This window comes from Saccopteryx bilineata, chromosome 1 (genome assembly GCF_036850765.1).
Source record: "Saccopteryx bilineata isolate mSacBil1 chromosome 1, mSacBil1_pri_phased_curated, whole genome shotgun sequence".
NCBI classification, from domain to species: Eukaryota; Metazoa; Chordata; class Mammalia; order Chiroptera; family Emballonuridae; genus Saccopteryx; species Saccopteryx bilineata.
In genome coordinates, this window is record NC_089490.1 from 327286945 (window position 1) to 327304940 (window position 17996).

A 17996-nucleotide genomic window follows, 5' to 3' on the forward strand; every position below is an offset into this window, starting at 1 on the left:
TTTATGAGGCCAACATAACCCTCATACCAAAACCTGGCAAGGATGGCACAAAGAAAGAAAACTACAGACCAATATCTCTAATGAATACAGATGCTAAAATACTAAACAAAATACTGGCAAACCGAATACAACAACATATTAAAAAAATAATACATCATGATCAAGTGGGATTCATCCCAGAATCTCAAGGATGGTTCAACATACGCAAAACAGTTAACGTAATACACCATATCAACAAAACAAAGAAAAAAAACCACATGATCTTATCAATAGATGCAGAAAAGGCTTTTGATAAAATACAACACAATTTTATGTTTAAGACTCTCAACAAAATGGGTATAGAAGGAAAATATCTCAACATGATAAAGGCCATATATGATAAACCATCAGCCAACATCATATTAAACGGCATAAAACTGAGGACTTTCTACCTTAAATCAGGAACAAGACAGGGTTGTCCACTCTCTCCACTCTTATTTAACGTGGTGCTAGAAGTTCTGGCCAGAGCAATCAGACAAGACAAAGAAATAAAAGGCATCCATATCGGAAAAGAAGAAGTAAAGGTATCACTTTTTGCTGATGATATGATCCTATACATCGAAAACCCGAAGGACTCCACAAAAAGATTATTAGAAACAATAAACCAATACAGTAAGGTCACAGGATACAAAATTAACATACAAAAGTCCATAGCCTTTCTATATGCCAACAATGAAATATTAGAAAACGAACTCAAAAAAATAATCCCCTTCACGATTGCAACAAAAAAAATAAAATACCTAGGAATAAACATAACAAAGAATGTAAAGGACCTATATAATGAAAATTACAAAGCATTGTTAAGGGAAATCGAAAAAGATACAATGAGATGGAAAAATATTCCTTGTTCTTGGATAAAAAGAATAAATATAATCAAAATGGCCATATTACCCAAAGCAATATACAAATTTAATGCAATTCCCATCAAAATCCCTATGAGATTTTTTAAAGAAATGGAACAAAAAATCATCAGATTTATATGGAACTATAAAAAACCCCGAAGAGCCAAAACAATCCTAAGGAAAAAGAATGAAGCTGGGGGCATTACAATACCTGACTTTAAACTATATTATAGAGCCACGATAATCAAAACAGCATGGTATTGGCAGAAAAATAGACATTCAGACCAATGGAACAGAATAGAAAGCCCAGAAATAAAACCACATATATATGGTCAAATAATCTTTGATAAAGGGGCCAACAACACACAATGGAGAAAAGAAAGCCTCTTCAACAAATGGTGTTGGGAAAACTGGAAAGCCACATGCAAAATAATGAAACTCGACTACAGCCTGTCCCCGTGTACTAAAATTAATTCAAAATGGATCAAAGACCTAAATATAAGACCTGAAACAATAAAGTACATAGAAGAAGACATAGGTACTAAAATCATGGACCTGGGTTTTAAAGAACATTTTATGAACTTGACTCCAATGGCAAGAGAAGTGAAGGCAAAGATAAATGAATGGGACTACATCAGAATAAAAAGTTTTTGTTCAGCAAGAGAAACTGATATCAAAATAAACAGACAGCCAACTAAATGGGAAATGATATTTTCAAACAACAGCTCAGATAAGGGCCTAATATCCAAAATTTACAAAGAACTCATAAAACTCAACAACAAACAAACAAACAATCCCATAAGAAAAATGGGAAGAGGACATGAACAGACACTTCTCCCAGGAAGAGATACAAATGGCCAACAGATATATGAAAAGATGCTCAGCTTCATTAGTTATTAGAGAAATGCAAATCAAAACTACAATGAGATACCACCTCACCCCTGTTAGATTAGCTATTATCAACAAGATGGGTAATAGCAAATGTTGAAGAGACTGTGGAGAAAAAGGAACCCTCATTCACTGTTGGTGGGACTGTAAAGTAGTACAACCATTATGGAGGAAAGTATGGTGGTTCCTCAAAAAACTGCAAATAGAACTACCTTATGACCCAGCAATCCCTCTACTGGGTATATACCCCAAAACCTCAGAAACATTGATACGTGAAGACACATGTAGCCCCATGTTCATTGCAGCACTGTTCACAGTGGCCAAGACATGGAAACAACCAAAAAGCCCTTCAATAGAAGACTGGATAAAGAAGATGTGGCACATATACACTATGGAATACTATTCAGCCATAAGAAATGATGAGATCAGATCATTTACAGCAAAATGGTGGGATCTTGATAACATTATAAGGAGTGAAATAAGTAAATCAGAAAAAAACAAGAACTACATGATTCCATACATTGGTGGAACATAAAAATGAGACTAAGAGACATGGACAAGAGTGTGGTGGTTACCAGGGGTGGGGGGAGGGAGGACATGGGAGGGAGGGAGGGAGAGAGTTAGGGGGAGGGGGAGGGGCACAGAGAACTAGATAGAGGGTGGCGGAGGACAATCTGACTTTGGGCGAGGGGTACGCAACATAATTTAATGACAAAATAACCTAGACACGTTTTCTTTGAATATATGTACCCTGATTTATTAATGTCATCCCATTACCATTAATAAAAATTTATTTAAAAAAAAAAAAAAAAGACTGAATTTGAAGGGCTGGAAAAGCCATTTCATGCAAATAGCAACAGAAAGAAAGCAGAAGTAGCAATACTCATTTCAGACAAAATAGATTTTGAAACAAAAAATATGAAAAAGAAAAAACAGATATTTCCACAAGTTAAATTGCTGGATATGTACATATAAAATTTTGATGAGGCCCTGGCCGGTTGGCTCAGTGGTAGAGCATTGGCCTGGCATGCAGGAGTCTTGGGTTTGATTCCCCACCAGTGCACACAGGAGAAGGGCCCATCTGCTTCTCCACCCCTCCCCCTCTCCTTCCTCTCTGTCTTTCTCTTTCCCTCCCACAGCCAAGGCTCCATTGGAGCAAAATTGGCCCAGGCACTGAGGATGGCTCTGTGGCCTCTGCCTCAGGTGCTAGAGTGGCTCTGGTCGCAACAAAGAGACACCCCGGATGGGCAGAGCATCGCCCCCTGGTGGGCGTGCCGGGTGGATCCCGGTCGGGCGCATGTGGGAGTCTGACTGCCTCCTCATTTCTGGCTTCAGAAAAATACAAAAAAAAATTTTTTTTTTGATGAGCACTAAAAATATATATATTTATAAGAGCTTGCATTTCTCTACAATAGTGAATGATAACGCTCGTGTCCTTGCCAACACTGGGCATCTTCAATCCATTACAAGTTTTGCAATCAAGTGAATGAAAAACGAGATTACATTAGTTGGTTTGGTTGAGCATCTTTTCAAAGGTTTACTAGCCATTTCTTTTCCTCCCCTGTGCATTATGTCTATTTGACCTTTTTAAAAACTTTCATATTGCAAAGTTTTTATAAACCATAACTTAGATATCGTTACTTCTTAAAATATGTTGCAAATATCTCTCCTAGTCTATTAGATTTTTAAACTTTATTCATATATTTTACCAAGCAATCGTTTCAAACTTTTAAGTAGTCAAATATGTCAATCAGCCTGACCAGGCGGTGGTGCAGTGGATAGAGCGTTGGACTGGGATACAGAAGGAACCAGGTTCGAGACCCTGAGGTCGCCAGCTTGAGCGCAGGCTCATCTGGCTTGAGCAAAAAAAGCTCACCATCTTGGACCCAAGGTCGCTGGCTTGAGCAAGAGGTTACTCAGTCTGCTGAAGGCCCACGGTCAAGGCACATATGAGAAAACAATCAATGAACAACTGAGGTGTTGCAGCGAAAAACTGATGATTGATGTTTCTCATCTCTCTGCGTTCCTGTCTGTCTGTCCTTGTCTATCCCTCTCTCTGACTCCCTCTCTTTTCCTGTAAAAAAATAAAAAAATAAAAAAATAAAAAAAAAATATATATATACATATCAATCATTTCCTTTAAGGCTCTGGATTTCAAGCCATTCTCAGAAAGCTTTTTCCCCCACCAAAGTTCTAGGCCAGTTCTCCTTTCTTTCCTCTAGAGCTTTTTATAGTTTCATGTTTCATGCTTAGTTCTGTAATTCATATTTGTGTGGCCATAAGATCAAGTAAGGGATCTTATTTCCCTTTGTCCAACACGGAAAGATCTATCTAAGTCCAATTTATTAAATACTGTGTTCCTTCCTCACTAATTTGTAATAACAGTTTTTATATACTGAATTCTGTATCTACCTTCCTATATATCTTTGGATTTGTTTCTGTTCTGCTGGTTTACTTATATATTGCTGCAGTGTGCTTTAGGTGAGCCCAGGATTAAATGACTCTTGCTATATTTAGAGAATGATTTGCCTTAATTTATATTTGTATCCTACCAATGGAAACAACTTTAATGTTCTGTAGAAATCTTTAAAAGGGGATTTGAAGTGACTTTCTTTAACACTGGTCCTTTGGGATCTCTACTGGTGTCAGTGGAGCAGAAGAAAAAGAGATTATGTGACTCTGAAACTTGAGGACAATTTAAAAGCTTTCTTCTTTGGGTCCCACTGCCTATGGTCTATTTAAAGATCCTCAGGAGTTGTCTGCTTATTCAGTTATTCAGTTTAGGTTTATTGCACTCTTACTATATGTTTTGTATACTATATTAAGCACAGGAAGAACAAAAATAATTAAGAAACAGACCTTACTCCCAAACAATTTATAGCCTCATTATAGACACACACAGAAAAAAAAAAACCCCAAAAAACAACAAAAAAAACCCCAGAAAACCCCCAAACAAACAAAAAAACAAGTTTTGGTTTTAAAAGGTATGATAAAGACAAGTATGAAGTAAGCGGTGTACCCAAAGTGAGAATGCGTGAGCGCAGAGAAGAGGAGCAGATACACAGCTGAGTCCTAAAGGAGACCCGTGAGCTCACGAGGCGGGAGAGGGCGCAGCTGATCAGCCGCAGAGCCAGCGCTGACAGACACACGGGCCACAGCGGCCTGGGTCCTGGAGGCGAGGTCGATGGCTTCTAGAAGCGGGAAGATAGAGAAAAGCTGGACAGAGCAGCCGCTGATGAAGTTGGAGAGACAAGCAAATAAATGGCTTTTGAACTTTAGGAATGTGAAGAGATGCAAGAATGATTTCCATAGGAAGATGAAATGATCAGTTTTACATTTTGGAAAAATAACATTGGTTGGAGTATAGAAAACATATCATAGGAAAGTGATATTATGACCACAGAGACATGAATGGGGTGGTAACAACCAGGCTATGGTGACATCTATGAAGAGAGAGATGATGAGACAGAGACATCCATACATCAAGTGATAGGATAAATAGCCATATTGTTTGTTCTCAAACTACACTGGTAACAATTTATCACTTAAAGAGCAAAAATAAGAGATTTTTTACCAGTAATTGGATAAACCAGGCAACAGAGTATGTACAAAAACAGAAAATTGGATAATAAATTTGCCTACAAATAAACCCCTAGGAAGATCTTTTCTGAGTCATTGAAATAGACTTAACGCTAGGCTCTGTTATAAATTCCATCCACCCTGATCTCCCTGACTGGAACTTTGAGAGGGGACATCCATCTTTCTGAGTGACTTTAGGTCTAACTAGTTTAGAATAATGACTAACTTTGGTATAAGAGTAACTGATGAGACAAGCAGTTCTCCTCACATTGTCTTAAAAGAGGCTCCTATCACTCCAAGGGAGAGGTGCTCCCCGCTTAAGCAGCAGCGGTCTGGAAGCCGATAGGTTTGGAAAATAGTTCTTCCCCATGGTTCCCCCAGGATATAACCTAGAGCATTTTCTTATGAACTGAGAAAGAGCATGTGCATTTCCATTTATCTTAGAAATTTGCACCTTTGTCTTTATCCAAATTTATATTCATGTAATATCAAGTTGGCCAGCTAATATTCAGAGAGGGCCAAAGAACCACTCCTGATCTGGTCCTAACACGTGAAATGGTTTCCAGTGATCACGGCCCGTGTCATCTGCCTCAAGCTAGTGAGAGTGTCTGGGAAGAGGGTTGGACAGGAAATTGGAGGCTAAATCAAATAAGAGAGTCATCGCGCAGGTTAGCTTCTTCTACCTTTCCTGCTAAAGGCTCTGCCACGTGTCACAGGATATGGTTGTTAGTGTGAGAGCACAGAGGAGGACAGGGTGGAGGGTGAGTAGAGAGGGTCAACTGTGACAATAAAGTAAAATGTGACAAGGTAAAGAGCTTTGGGCATGCTTGTTAAAACTGACATAACCTTGCCCAAGCCTTAAGACATCCATAGCCTGCTGCCATGATCAGGCCAAGAAGATCTAGGATTGGTTTCTCTCTTCCCTGTCACTGTCACTGTCACTAGGCATGCCTGCTGAATCTGTCCCACTGTGCCTGACTCATTTTATTCCTGCCTGATCATTTTCCTCCCAAGGTTTCCATCATCCCCCAGTGCCATCCTGCTTCCTTCATGACCACTCCGACAAGCCATCGATCTTTGTCTGTTATGCTGGAGCTTTAACTAGAAACACCGCACCTGCGCAAAATAAGGATGGTGTCTACACAGTGGTGGCGTGCTGCGCATCCAAACCCGACCCCCAACCACGCAGGGCCCCCACGACGTGCATAAAGCACCCAGCACAGCGCCAGCGACATGTTTCTAGTAAGATTCATATAAGAGAAAGAAGCAGATAAATATCTCTGAATACCAAACCAAATGTACAAAAAAGAAGTGATAAAGAAGGGAGCTGCAACAGCAGAGAAAGATAATCCCAGGACACCTGGGCTGATGTGCTTTGATGTGTGAATTTCCTGAATGTGTAAGAGAACAAAAGAGACTAAAAAAGAATCATCAAGTGCTTTGAAAAGAGCTGGAAGAAGCCTATTTTGTAAAGCTAAACACAATTCTAAAATATAACAGCGAGATCTTTTAGAATTTCACCTTAGGGGAAAAATAACCCAAGCAGTTTACATTCCCTTTGACTTGTTCTCCTTAATGCTGTGGGAATTTTTAGAACCACTTTTAGAAAAAGCTTGTTAGTCCTCGTCACATACATGGCATAGTGTTGACATCTTCATTTTAAATAAAGGTAGCACTGCAAACAGCAAAAACACAAATACATGCACAGCTCTGCGGCAAAGTAAAGTAACCCCAAGAATGAGTGTGGTGTGTGTGTGTGTAGGGGGGCTATTTGGAGAAGGGAGAGGCCTCACAGAATGAGGACAGCGTGCATGACCATGGACGACCATGGTCTCTGAGAGCAGCAGGACCTCAAGTTGTCAGGCTGGACTTGGTGCTTGTCAGCTCTGCAGAGATCACTAGAAGAAGGCCTCTTGGTCATACAAGCTAAGTTCATGAGGCTGATGCATAAGGGAGAACATGACAGTCTTAGTAGTATCTCAGAAGGGGGAACCCAGCGCGGGTATATGTAAGGTTTGGGGATCTAGATGTAAGTGGTTTAAGGTGAGTCCCAATGGGTAAGTGGCTGGAATTGGGCGAGTTTTGTGACATGATAGTTTAGAATTAGCCAATCTTGAGAAGTAAACGGTTGCCTACTAAGAAGTGTTTGCCCCATGAACAAAATCTATAGTTCTCTTAGCAGAGCTGTTTGCTAAGAAAAACTTTGCCTGAACCAATTGGTTAATAAGGATTTCCTGAAACACAGTGAAATAAGATATTAGTATCAAACCTTATCTTCAGCCCTGGCTGGTTGGCTTAGCAGTAGAGCGTCGGCCCAGCGTGTGGAAGTCCTGGGTTCAATTCCCGGCCAGGTCACATAGGAGAAGCGTCCATCTGCTTCTCCAACCTTTCCCCTCTCCTTTCTCTCTATCTCTCTCTTTTCCTCCCACAGCCAAGGCTCTATTGGAACAAAGTTGGCCCACGTGCTGAGGATGGCTCCATGGCCTCCACCTCAGGCAGTAGAATGGCTTTGGTTGCAATAAAGCAACGGCCCAGATGGGCAGAGCATCACCTCCAAGTGGGCTTGCCAGGTGGATTCCGGTCAGGGAGTCTCTCTGTCTGCCTCCACCCACCCCTTCTCACTTTGTAAAAAACAAAACAAAACAAAAACCCCTTATCTTCCTGGGCAAAAATTTTCATAAAACAAATGGAAATTTTTGTTAACACAGGTGGTCTCTGTTCCCTGTTTCATAGTTACAGTACGCAGTTGCAGGTAGCCCTAATTGTCAGGTTAGTGCTCAGGATGAGTTAGAAGATAATAGGAGATGAAGCCTGAGGGTGGGTTGTTCTAAGTCATGATGACTTAGCTGCCAGGTAGCAGAATAAATAAAGAAGTTGTAATAACCTCTTTGAAAGCTATAGACTTCATCACTGCAGTGTTGTTAGCGTTGGTCATCTGCTTTCTCTGCACATTTCTACTACCCCAGGTAAAGTTTTCTGTGTATTTTTCCTAGAATTAGAGTCTTCTAAATGGTTCCCAACCCTCTGGTCTCTATCCTTTCCATCCAGTCTACCTGTTGCTCTCAGATTATTCTTACCAACATGTAACTTGGGGCTGGTCACTCCCCAAGCGCATAGCTCTTGAATTCTAATACGTAACCTTTTGCTAGCGCCTGACCCTCCCCACTCATTCCCACCCCCTGCACTATCCCGTGTGTCCATGAACACCTGTCATGCCTTCATACCTCACCCTGAGGTCTGCAGAGCTGGGAGGGCACTGTGGATGGGGTGGAGGGGTGGCCTCCCAGTTAACAGGAAGGCTATGGTTTGCAAAGGCCCACTCTGATGCTGGTGGAAACGAGGCTCCTTCACAGCATCACAGGAAAGCGTTCCGGGGACCCACACGTGAAAAGGGGGAGGCTCTGTGGCAAGATTTATTGGGGCTGAAGTGGAAGGCTGCGCTCAGGTTCCAGTGTCTCATCTCTGTCCACCCCACTGCAGAAAAGTCTGGCCTTGTCTTCATCAGGCCCAGAACAAAGCCCAGTGTCCAGACACACCATTGGTTCAGTTCATGTCTCTGTCTTTGTGTAGCTAGCTTAGCTTCTGTGTTCCTGGCCGTGCTCTGGCTGGCACCCAGAGTCCTCGTGGCTGCTGGACCGCAGGCAGCTGCTAGGCCCACATGGCTGCTATGGGGAGAGGATGTGCAAGCCCATGGGGTGAGTGCGTTACAGAGAGAGAGAGAGAGAGAGAGAGAGAGAGAGAGGGCGCCTTTGTCTAGGCTGATTATATTATCTTGTTCAGGAAGGACCAGGTGCTTATTCAAATTAACCAATCAATTTCCCAATCTTTCATGGGCCTGCATTGGCTCTTTTTCCTAACCGGTCCCTCTCCTCGATTTTCTGGGGTGCTGTGTCCCTTTGTTCCTTACCTAATCCAATCCTTTCCCCAAGCGAGGCTCCACCCTTTATGGTTGTCATCTTAGTTCCTACTGGGCATGCCTCTCTGTAGAAGCACCTCCCCCTGAGCCGTCCTGACTTCTACCGGGCATGTGCCCAGTAGAGGAATTTCTCTTGCTGTTTTTATATCTACCTCCATAACGACTGGTGAGGATTCTTCCTGCCCCCTTCCTACCTGCTTTGGGGATTAGGACCCAATGCAGCAGTTCCCCGGGGAGTCTCTGAATGCTGCAACTTCCTAGCGAAGCTGGCTCACTGGCCAGTTCAGCTCTCCAGTTGATTATACTTAAGAACGTCTGATTCCCGTTGCCCCTCCCTTTCCTAACATCTCACTACCTACAACAACTCTACCGAAGTCTATGATAAAGACTCAAATAGAAATCAATGCAGGATGCTTAAGGGTTAGTGTACTTTAGATTTTGTTGTGTCTACAAGTGGCATCTAAGCTGTGTGCTCGGTGTACTAAAAACAAACAAACAGAAAGAACCCTGGTTTTAAGGAAGAATGTAAAATAAAGCACTTCAGTTTTCCCTCAGTCTTGCTTACCAGTTTTTCCCTCATTCTATGTGAAGTTCTAGGCATGGGACAACTACTTTACGCCAGGTCTGGTGCCAGGCATTTGACTATACACAGTCATTCAATCCTCCCCCTGACCCCAGGAGGCGGCTGTTATCTTCCACATTTCACAGCAAAGGAGCCTGGGTGCTCAGAGAATTTACACAAGGACGCTTGGTTCTCATTGCTAGTATGTGACAGGTCAGCATTCAATTTCAGCTCTGTCTGACCCCCATATCATGCTATCCTGGAGGCTGAATTTTCAAACCCAAATTCAAATTTCAAAGGGACCCATGGCAACTCCGTCCCCCTATCATAGCAGCCTGCCCTGTTCTTGTTTCTGCTCCTTCCTCAGGTGACTGGCTCTGGCCCCACGGAGAGGCCTTCCATTCACACCTCTCCTCCCTCTGCACAGCAATGCTGCTGCTACCAACAGGACTATGATACTGCTCCTCCCTCTCCGCCCCGCCCCACCTTTGCTGACACTGATAAGAACTTCCCCTGGGTCACCTGTGCATTCTAGAGACAGACATTATTACATTGCCTTTTAGGGAAGGGGATGGGGTCAGGCATTTAGAAAAGTACTTCAGTTTAAACCATTCATGCATTAAATTCTTCCTTTTTTTCCCTCTCCCTCTCAGAAGCATTTGACTTCACATAGACAGGAACTAACATGACTTGTTTCTGGTTCTGACAGAGCTGTCATCTCAAAGCTGTCTTTTCCCTTGTATCAGCATATTTCCCTTAAACCTAGGGAAACCCCAGGTCCCACTGTACCCACGATGGTCTGGTAGCACCTATTGTCTTTACATAACCATTAACAGCGCCCTCTTACATTTTGAAAGTATTTGGTTATCCTACTTACGTCTGCTGTTGCTAAGGAGAAACAGCCAATGTTTTGCAAGGCTGCGCAGCTCACTGCAGTCTGTGACTCTACCCTTCTCTCAGAAAGCTTTGCCCAGCAGGCATCTCAGCAGAGATCACAGACGTCTCACCGGCTCTCTTCTCCTGGCCCAAGTGGGGCTTTGTTCATACGAGTGATGCTGAGTATGTACGCACAGTGGCCCTCTCCATCCACACCTAGTGGCTGTGCCATTCCTGAAGTGGACTTTGTCCGTCTCTTCACAGGATGAAGAAGAAAACAATGTGGTTTGTAATCTATACTGAGGAAACTCATAGTCAAAGAAACGTGAGGGCAGAGATGAATTTCTCACATGAAGATGAGTTTCCCTGTCTAGGTAAAGCCTTCCTTAGAACGCTCCCATTTCCCACAGCTGCGAGCAGGCTCAGTCTGCGGGTGATGATGGCACAGAACATCATCTGGAAGCTGCAATCTGGTCAAACTTCATAAGTTTCTATTGTTTAACTTCTATGTGCAGTGAGAAAAAATGTTGCACTACAATGGCCCTTAAAGAGCGATTACTCCTGATTAAAGGGTTCTTGAGGGGAAAGAGTCCCCTCAGAGATGGTCCAATTAAATGATGAAGCAATGCAGAGGATGTTTTGAAGGGAAAAAAAATGCTTACTTCAAGGCAATCTAAATTTATACCAGGGTCAGTGTCCCTGTCATATAGGTGCATTATGAAATAGATACAATATTCACACAATGAGGCTTTCTATGATACAAATGTTATTGTTAACAGTCACACACTACTTCTAGTAGTCTAACTAGCCTTGTCTAAGACCTGCTCCCCCAGTGTAGGACAGATGTGATTGTTCTGCTTTATAGATGGGCCTTGGGGAACCCCAGATTCTCCCAGATGAACTCAGGTGGATCCATGTATACATTTAGGCAATTTACTTAACTTGAGTTTCCCTGTATTCTCCCATAAAATGGCAATAAGAACACCTAACCCATAGAAAGAATAAAAGTGGGGAGGGTAGAAAGCACTTGTAAAGGACCTGCCCCACATCAGGCACTCAATTATGATAAGCGGCCTTATAACTATTGTGATGGTTGCCCTCCTCCTCCTCCTCTTCACATCACGGCCCCTCTCTATCTCAGATGTGGTGGAAACCAAAATAGTCAGGGTTCTGGTAGGAAAACCTGGGAAAGAAGAATCTTCTCCATGCATTAGAAGTCCCTCCCATGGGACTGTGAACTGCTCAGATGGCAGAAGCCACGTGTGACTCCTGTCTGCACTCTCCTCTCCCTGCCAAACTCCACGCACAGTGCTGACACAGACGAGGCAGTCTGAGAAAGAGTTCAAGTGTGGCAGCTGACTGGGCACACGGCAAGTCAGGGCCGCCGTGCCTCTCTCGTACCCAGCCTGTCGTTGGGCTGTGCACACTGGCCACCTGACACAGGTCACTGGCAGATACTTTACTTCACCAGGCCCTCTGTTGACCTAGCTTCAGGGTGAGGTCACCTATCCTGAACATTTTGGCTTGATCCAAGAGCATTCCAGGCAGCTTGTTGATTTCTAAGCTTACACTTACTACCATAAAGGAAACTGCACCGATACTCTTGTGCAGATCTGAGTATAGTTTGTCCACTTGAGATTTTTAAAAAAGAAGAAGCATAGAACTCCATTACTAGCTACAGTCTTTTCCATTGCCCACTGAAAAACATTTTATTCCCTTGTGATTTTTCTTTGACCATGGTTATTTAGAAGAATGTACTTGGCTTCTGATCGAGATGGCAGCATAAATGCAGTATGCTCCCCCTCCCATAGTCGCACCAAGACTACAATGAAACCACAGAACAACCAGCATTCAGAACCAACTGAAATGTGGCTGAATGGAAGTCCTACAACTAGGGAGTTAAAGAAGAAGAAGCCACGTTGAGACTGGTAGGAGGGGCAGAGATGTGGAACGGGCTGGTCCCACACCCATGTGTGGCAGGTATCTTGGTTATGGAGGATTCTCCCTGAGGAGTGAGGGGTCCCAGCCCCACACCAGGCCCCCTAGCCTAGATTTCCAGTGCTAGTAAGAGAAGTCCTCATAACTCTGGTTGTAAAAACCAGAGGGGATTGAGGCTGAGGGAATATGAGGGCTCCTGGACTCCCAGGCATTCTTCTTAAAGGACCTGTGCAGGGCCTTACTCAGACTCACTGGCTCTGAGCTCCAGCACTGGGATATGAGCTTGAAAGGCACCAGGAACATATATGGAGAACTGAATTGCCTGCATCAGGATGAGAGCTAGTTGGGGGGAGCTTTCTCCTTGACAGAAGTGCTGCCCAAAGTTACTGTTGTTTTCTAAGCACTCTCCCCACAGAGCTGACGTGTGTGTGCCATATCTGAGTCTCCGTCAACCTGGCTAATTTTGTTGCCCTGCCTGATGATCCCCTGAGACATGCCCAACTCAATTTCCATGCCCACTCAAGCCATTTTCAGCACCTTTTCCATGAAAGTGGCTTGTCTCTGCTCAGGCTTCAGATTTTCCTAAAATCTCTCAAATAAGCAGCATCTGGTCTTGGTATGCCCCATATCTCTAAGTGAGCCCCAGGCCCAGCAAGAGTAGCAGACAGGTTTAGTTCACAGATTGGTCTCACTTTGGAATTTCCAATCCCAGCACAAGTAGCAGCCAGCTGCAGATCACTTTGCTCATGCTGGGTGGCCTTGGGAAGAACAAAGGTGGCAGCTGACCTTGGCCTGTTTCTCCCAGGAGGCCCCAGAACCAGCACATCCAGTGGACAGCTTCAGGCTGAATCAAAGCACCCACAATCCAAGCATCTCCACAAGTGACATATTCCAGGGGAAGACTCAGTGGGCACCAGAGCCCTGCAGGGTGGGTAGGGCCCCTTCACTGCTGATCCCCCACAATTGTCGGTGGTTGCAGCCAGTCTTGTCAGCTTATTGGCCTGGGGAGTAAATTCCTCCCATTGACATGTCAACAGTCATCAAGGCTTAACAATAACAGGACAGTGGACACAGCTTACATGAGGCACACTTAGAGCATGCAGCTCAGGTGAGCAGAAAGGCTGTGCCATAGGACCCTACAGAACACCTACTACATTAGGCTTCTCTACCAAGCCTGGGGGACATTACAGCTCTACCTAATACATAGAAACATACACAGGGAACTAGTCAAAATGTGGAGACAAAAAACAAACAAACAAAACACATCCCAAATGAAAGAAGAGAACAAAACTCCAGAAAAAGAACTAAACAAAATGGAGACAAGAAATCTACCAGATACAGAGTTTAAAACACTGGTTATAACCAAAAAACTCAATAAACTTAGTGATAACCTAAACATCATAGAAAAGGAGCAGTCAGAAATGAAGTGTATACTAACTGAAATGAAGATCAATCCACAAGGAATCAACAGTAGAGTAGATAAAGCAGAGGATCAAATCACTGATTGGGAACGTAAGGAAGTGAAGAGCACCCAAACAGAACAGCAAAATGAAAAAATAATTTCAGAAAATCAGGATAATGTAAGGAGCCTCTGGGAGAATTCAAGCGCACCAATGTTCACATCATAGGAGTGTCAGACAGAAAAGAGAGAGTAAGAAGTCAAAAACGTATTTGAAAAATAATGACAGAAAACTTCCCTAACTTGGTGAAGGAAATAGACATAAAAGCCCAGGAAGCACAGAGAGTTCCAAAAGAGATGAACTCAAAGAAACCCACATCAAGAAACATTATATTGATAATTAAAATGCAAAAGGTTAAAGGCAGGGAGAATCTTAAAAGTAGCAAGAGAAAAGCAGTTAGTTACCTACAAGTGAGCTCCCATAAGACTGTCAGCTGATTTCTCAATAGAAACTGTTTAGGCCAGAAGGGAGTGGCAAGAAATATTCAAAGTTATAAAAAGCAAGGACCTATAACCAAGATGACTCTACTTAGCAAAGCCATCATTTAGAATGGAAAGATTGTTAAAGGGCTTCCCAAACAAGAGAAAGCTAAAGGAGTTCATCACCATCAAACCAGTCTTATATGAAATGTTAAAGGGTTTTCTTTAAGAAGAAGAAAAGATAAAAAATATAAACAGTAAAATGGCAGTAAATACATATCTATCAACAACAGAATCTTTTTTTTTAATTCATTTTAGAGAAGAGAGAGAGAGTGAGAGAGAGAGAGAGAGAGAAAGGGGGGAGGAGCAGGAAGCTTCAACTCCCATATGTGCCTTAGACCAGGCAAGTGCAGGGTATTGAACCGGCGACCTCAGCATTCTAGGTCGATGCTTTATCCATTGCACCACCACAGGTCAGGCAACAACAGAATCTTAAAAAAACAAACAAAATAAATGAACAAGCAGAGCAGAAACAAACTCAGAGATACAGAGAACATTTTGACAGTTTCCAGGTGGGAGAGGGGTTGGGGGAGGGGTAGGTAAAAATGGTGAAGGGACCAAGAAGTACGGATTTGGTTGTTGCAGAACAGTTATGGGATAAGCATGAGAAACAGAGTCAATAATACTTTAATAACCACAAGTTGTGTCGAGCTATATAATGTCCTATCATTAGGGTACATACCTAAAACTAGTACAATAATGTATGTAAACTTTAATTGAAAGAACAATAACAGAAAAAAAAGAAGTGTGTACTCAATTTGCAATAGGGGAAGGTACAGAAAAGAGTTAACATAGCAGGTCTGCAACTGCTGCCCTTAGAGAGGCCTGCTGTGGGGGGTGGCTTTTGCTGGCATCTGGGAACTTGGGCTTCAAAAGAGTTTCCACCACTACGTAACTGATAAGAGTGGCTCACTGAACATAAACGACTTATACAAATGATGTGGTTTATGTTGATCACCAGCTTTCTTTTGGGAGTCTGGAATTTTGGCACATGCTAGGCACAGGGTGTCTGTGATTGATCTCTAGAGAAAAAAATTGGACATCTAGGCTCAGGCAAGGTTCTCTGGTAGATACCACTTCATGCTTGTTGTCACAATTTGTGGCTGGAATAATTGTTCCCTGTGTGACTTGACGTGGAGAGGTCTATCAGAAGTTGGTACCTGTTTTCAGCCCTATTGTCCCCACACTCTCTTTCTCTTTACTAACTTTGCTTTGTTTCATTTTCTCTGTTCTTTCCAGTTTTCTGGTAAGCTTTTCAAATAAACTTTCCCTATCTAATATTACATTTTTCATTTCAACACCCCCTTTTTGAATATTCCCGAAGTTTTCATTTCTATACTAATATTAGCCATCACACATGTTGTCCACCTTTTCCACTAAAGCCTTCAACATGTTTTTCAGTTGTTCTAACATGCTCTTCTTCTAACTCCAACATTTGCACCATCTCTGGGTCTTGTTCTATTGATGATTCTTCTCTTGTCCATGGGTCACATTTTCTTTCCTCTTTGCATGTCCCACAATTTTATTTTTATTGTATCCCAGCCACTTTGTGAGAAGAACAGTCAAAATATAAGTGGAATACATTTATCCCCAGGGCGGGGCACATCAATTCTCTTGTCAGCCTTCTAATGGGGTAGGGTTCTACCTCAGTCTAATCTGTAGTTATTTGGGTCTAGCCCCTGTTACAACTTCAGTCAGATTCTGTTCAACACTAGCTTCAACCACTCTGAAGGTAGAATTACAGGGCATCCTCTTGATTAAAGCCACACACCCTGTCGTACTTCTCATGGCAGCCCCAGATAACTAACACAGATGGGGAGGAAGGTTGCAAGGTGGAGACGTCAAATATTGTCTGGAGTCAAAAAATCAGAGGATGGATAAAGTTCCCACACTATTGTAGCAAAATCATCTTTATTTAAAATCAGGCCCAGCTCTGGCCATTGGCTCAGTGGTAGAGCGTTGGCCCGGTGTGTGAAAGTCCTGGGTTCAATTCCCGGCCAGGGCACACAGGAGAAGCACTCATCTGCTTCTCCACCCCTCCCCCTCTCCTTCCTCTCTCTCTCTCTCTTCCCCTCTCGCAGCCAAGGCTCCACTGGAGCAAAGTTGGCCTGGGCGCTGAGGATGGCTGCAAAGCCTCTGCCTCAGGTGCTAGAATGGCTCTGGTTGCAATGGAGCAACAGCCCAGATGGGCCGAGCATCACTTCCTGGTGGACATGCCGGGTGGAACCCGGTTGGGTGCATGCGGGAGTCTGTCTGCTCCCCCCCCCCAGCATCTCACTTCAGAAAAATACCAAAACAACAACAACAACCAACCAAACAAACAAACAAACAAACAAACCCAGGCCCACAGTGTAAGGTCATTCCATGTGAGTATGCACATGGCCCGATGTCCAAGGCTTTCCCCATGCCCGTCTTTTCTCTTGGCTCCTCGGTCATCCATCATCAGATACCTATGGAAACAAGAAAGGTCCCCATTAGTGGATTGTCAGTGTTGAGCTCTGGAAAACCAGGAAACTCAGGACAGCTTTGGTTCCTAATCTGTATTTATGAGCCACTCAGCATGAAGCTAGGGATAAGGGGAGCACACCAGGGACACCCTGTTACCTTCAAGTCGGGAGTTGGCAGAGAGGATGGAGACATCATATGCCTGACGTGGTCAGCTCAGGCTCTCCCAGAGCCAGGAAAAGTGGCTCAAGTTTTTCCTTGAGCTCAAGGAAAAACTTCGATGGCCTGTGTGTCTCTCTGATTGAGATCTGAACTGGGAGCCCTCCCTGGGCTGGACTCTTCACAGTCATTAACTGAATCCCAAGGGCCGGCAACCAGGGCTGGAACACCTACATTCCCAACAGTTTGGTTCAAGACCTCCAGGAACTAAATCAGATTCCTAGGGCCTTCCCCAGGTTTCCACAATGGAAACCTTCGCGGAGCCCAGAGCGTTTGGCTGACGTTTGGCAAGCTCCCGGATGGCAAGGTGACTGAGCAGAGCCCCCGCCTGATTCCCCCATCACAGGGGAAGGGAGAGCGGCCGGGGCAGGGCTGAGAGCAGCGGCTGGGCTCTGCCTCCTGGAGAGCGGCCAGCGGGCTGCGGTAAGTTTCTCTCTTTGCAGCCAGTCCCAGGCATTTGATACATGTGGGGTACTTCCCCCACTCCACCTGATGCTGCCACACACATAGGGTGTGTGTAGAGGGGGAGTGGGTGCTGCTGTCAGACAGGCTTGGGCTCCACACCTGGCTTTGAATTCAACAGCTCTGTGAACTCAGGAAACCATCTCACTACTTTGAGTTCCAGATTCTTACTAAAAATACAGATAATAATATTGTCTCAAAGAATTTTTATAAGGATTAAGTAAAATAACACATACCAAGCATTTACCACAGTGCCCGATACAAAGCCAACATCCGATAAATGTGAGCTGA